Here is a 4,771-nt window from a genome sequence, read left to right on the forward strand (position 1 = left end):
AGTAAGAAGAAAATTGCCAAACCTATCTGTTGTTTCCTTTGAGGGAAAAGATAGTGAAAAAAATGAGTCTTTTGACAAACTAGATTACTGCACTACACTCTTATAGCACTGCTATTCCACTTTAACTGCTCTGGCTGTCTTCTGTAGCATTCTGGGATTTGCAGTTACAGAAGGGGCATTTAGAATGCTCTGCCAGAAAGCTCACTTTACTAGCCTAGATGTTACTAGAAGAACATCTTGCTATGTCTCCTTATGCCATCATCTGAGATCCACTTGGAACCTCAAGAGGTCTCAGTGGATCGTATAATCATTCCTCATTTGATTCCAAGACAATTTTATTGTCCAAAAGGTGGAAGAGGCAACAAGGGGGTCAGCTATTTTAGATCTGATCCTAACCTACAGGGATGACCTGGTTAATGGAGTGCAAGTGGTGGGATCCTTAGGTGGAAATGATCATGTTCTCCTGGAGTTTGTTATACAATGGAAAAGAGAAGCCAGGCATAGTCAGGCACACATTCTAGACTTTAGGAGAGTTGATTTTAATAAACTTAGAGAAATACTGGGTGATCCCATGGTCAGGAATATTAAAAGAGAAGGGAGTTCAGAACGGATGGGAGTTTCTCAAGAGAGAGATACTGAAAGCACAATTTCAAACAGTTCCAATGAGGAAGAAAAATGGGAGGTTTCTCAAGAAACCAGGATGGATGACTAAGGAACTTTCAACTGAGCTGACTTTTAAACGGAACATGTATAAGAAATGGAAAAAGGGGGAAATCACGAAAAAGGAATTCAGACAAATAGCGAGCACATGTAGGGGTAAAGTCAGAAAAGCTAAAGCGCAGAATGAACTCAGGCTTGCTAGAGTGGTTAAAAAGAATAAAAAGGGCTTTTTTGGATATGTCCGCAGCAAAAGGAAAAAGAAGGAAACGGTAGGACCACTGCGTGGAGAAGATGGCAAAATGCTAACAGAAGACAGAGAAAAGGCAGAATTATTCAACAGCTTCTTTGCCTCAGTCTTCTCAGAAAAGGCAAAGGGTGCTCAACCTGAGGATAATGATCTCCATTTAACATTGATGTTCATCCACCACTATCAAGATTTCATTCCTATTTGTGGAACTTAAACTTTCAGAGGCCAAAGTAATTAGTATTCCACAACCTCAATTTTAAGTTCATTCCACCAGTTTAGTTTAATCATCACCACCTTGAAGAGCTGAAAAAGAAAAGATAACAACTGAGAGAACAGTAAGAATCTTAATGGTAATTCAACCAGGATCTCACTACCTTCCAAGAAGCACTCGAGAAGAGAGGTGACTGGTTGAACAAAGGTTCACAGTGAAAATTTATAATTTTAGGGATGCAAAGTAGAGAAATTTTGTCTCAAAAGTTGTAAAAAAAATCATTTAGTATGCAATGCTGAGCCTTGGCCATTCAAGCTACATCCAACTACAACCCATTACAAAGAATTTGAGAGTCAATAAATATGATATTGAATTCACAACAGAGTCAGTCTGTTTTAAAAAAATTTTCCCTAGGCCGAGGTAAAGTAAGCAAAAAGTTGTGATCCATTGAGACCTGTTGATATCATACATGTACAAGAGAGTGCTCTTCCTTCCCACCACACCACAACCAAAACACAACTTGCAGAAATATGGAGTTTAATCTACCCTCCTTGCATTTAGTACAAGAAGGGAAAGAATAGCCTCTCCCAACCGAGAGTTGCCAATCCAGGTCAAAGCTCCTCTTTTTTTTCCAGATAGATGAGAATCCCAGGGTTAGTCTTGACTTGAAGTGTGGTTCTAATCTGTTCAAGTGGTGTTTTTACTTGAATGGCATATTCTGTTAATTGTACCCTACTTAAGTGTAATGCTAAATTGGGGCACAGGGGCCATTATTGTAACATGTAAACAAGTTATAGTCTGATGAGGGAAGTGTAGCCACTTTATCTGCTTGTTAGATTCATATGAATACTGCGTCCAGTTCTGGGCACCACAATTAAAAATGATGTTGAGAAGCTGGACATGTCTAGAGGAGGGTGCCAAAAAGAACAAAGGAAAGTATCCGAAGGTTTTATCATAAAACCTAGGTGAATAAATAAAAATGGCCACAGGGCACATTATCTGGTTACTGTACATTTAAAGAATGTCTATGAAATGGATAATATATGTGTGTGTATATATTATTATAATATATATATATATCTAATTATAAATATAGTAAATGGAATATAACCAAAAAGGATGATTACTTTATACACCTATTGCTAATGAAAAAACAATCAATGTTCAATGGTGCCTTGCATGTGAAAGGGTTTTTAACAAATGCATAGAAGGGTTCCCTGTCCTTTACATCTTTTGCCATAATGTTCAAATTAGCAACTGTCTGATATCTTACGCCACCGTAAAATGATCCGGCTTTTTGAATTTCCTTTAGATTTCATTAACATGATGGGTTTTCGTTGATCGGGATTTACATTTTTACAAAAAAACAAAGGAATTTAGAGGATCTAAAACCATTGCTGCATAGCCTACGGTCTGACTGTCCCATATGCCTACGTTGCAAGATCAAACCAAAAACACATTCTTACCTTTCCATTCAGTCAGGAGAAGGAAACTGGTTCAGGGAAATCTAAAGGACAAGTCCTCATTTGTCTGCTCTCTGGAAAAAGCTAAGACACATCATTTCCTGTAGACTTATGGGGGTTGTAGTTTTCATCTTCAGAATATGACGCAGAAGCACAGAAAACTTTAAAGCAAAGCCATGATCCCATCAGGAATGTTGTTTTTTTCCCCATTTGAGTCACACAGTCTGTTTAATATCTCCTACCATACTTATCCACACACACCCCTACAAAAAGGGGGGAGGTTGAGGAAATAGGTGGGATATGTAGCAGGTTTGCATACCCATTTGTGGTTTCAGCTGAAGTCTAGGGCCTCACTCAGGATGCCACACAAATCAGAATGCCATAAGGTTGCCATGGCAGTGAACTGAAATCACAATGCTTGTTGGTAGTAGAAAAGACTCTAAATTTATAGGGGCAGAGATTTAGGATGTTGTTTTCAAGTCGTTTTTACTCATGGCAACCTAAACTAACTTCACAATGGATTCTGGCAAGATTGTTCAGAAGGGTTTTTCTTTGCTTTCTTAGGCTGAGAGAATGTACTGCCCTGTGTGATGTACCTGGAGTTTTTCTGTTAATTTTTATGGGCATTTTCAGTATATTTTCCTTGTTAATAGTATTAACTGAAGCTTATATGTATCACCAAGTTTCTAGCACTGGTTTGTGGGTAGGATAAGCTTCAGGAAGCTCAAAATTTGGGCTAGAAAAACCTGGTGCATTCACTGCCCACTGAAGAAAAAACCACTATTTGCTTGCAATAGTCACTGTTAAAAACATTAGAATATCTTCTATTCTCCAAGAGGTAGGAGGTAGAAGTTTATTTTATATTCTCTTCAAAAAAAAATTAATCACGGCATACTGTCACTCTATCTGTTGCCATAACCATAATAAAATAATCATATGTCTCGCATCTCTGGTGTCTTAAACAATGGTTGGTGAATCATTTTCCAGGACCTATCAATGGCCTATGGTTCTCCTAAAATTGTAAATTTTTGCCCCTAGAAAAGCAGGCAAAATTGCAATGATATCACCGAGCACAAGAAGACTTAAGCAATTACTTAGGCGCAAAGTGGGTCAAAATGAATTTGGTTACAAGATGAGAAAAAATCCCTTGAAACTTGGAAAAACTTTTTGTGCATGCTCCAAACTCATTCCACAAGTGCACACACACAAACTCCAGAGGGGAAGGGAAACTGGGGAGGAAAATAATTTTTAACCCAGAAGCTGACCTTTGGCAAACTCCATAAAAACCAACAAAAACACCCACACAAAAAAAAGAGAAGAGAGAGAGAGAGAGAGAGAGAAGAAGGAGCATGTGTGGTCCATAAGCCTGCCTGATTTCAAAAACAGCTGAAAATCCCAGATGTCCTCTTTTCCAGTACATATCCTCCATTTCTCTTCCTGTACAGAGGAATTCCAAAACATCCTTCTGCCATCTCCACCAGCCGTTCTCGAGGCTTGGTGTAGGAGGAGGAGACCGCCGCCACTAGGGAAGGAATGGTGTGGGTGTTGTGTGTGTGTCCCTTAAGAACAAGGCTGCCTCCCTCTCTTCATCACAGCACAAAATATTGAGGAGGGGGGCAAGCCTTGTTTTCTGCTGCTCCAGAGAAACAGGACCTGGAGCAAAGGATGAGAAGCCTGCAAGAAAAGAGGTTCCACCTCTACATTGGAGGAACTTCTTTACAGTAAGGGCTGTTCGCAGTGAACACACTCCCTTGGAGAGTAGTGGAGTCTCCTTCTTGGAGGTTCTTTAGCGAGGCGGGATGGCTATCTGTAAGGATGCTCTATGAGAGAGTTCCTGCATGGCAGGGGGTTGGATGGATGGCCCTTGGGTGTCTTCCAACTCTACCCAATTCTATGATTCTATGAACAAAGGAGCCATGGGAAATCTGAAGAACAGGGAGGCCTGCCGATGGTTATCGACTGCTGCAATTACATAAAGTGAATTCATGAATGAACTGGAAATGAATATCTGCTACTTCTGTTCTCCGGAGTCTTCAAAATATTTGCCATTGCTCCAATATTACATTTCCAGTTCTTTTAATACCCTTGGATCTAGTTCATCTGGTCCTGAGACTTTAAATTCATTAGATTAACAGTATTCCGGTACTATCTCTTACTTATTCTGTGCTGAATTCCCCTATTTCTGTCCTC

This window comes from Sceloporus undulatus, chromosome 1, assembly GCF_019175285.1.
Source record: "Sceloporus undulatus isolate JIND9_A2432 ecotype Alabama chromosome 1, SceUnd_v1.1, whole genome shotgun sequence".
In the NCBI taxonomy this organism is placed as follows: Eukaryota; Metazoa; Chordata; class Lepidosauria; order Squamata; family Phrynosomatidae; genus Sceloporus; species Sceloporus undulatus.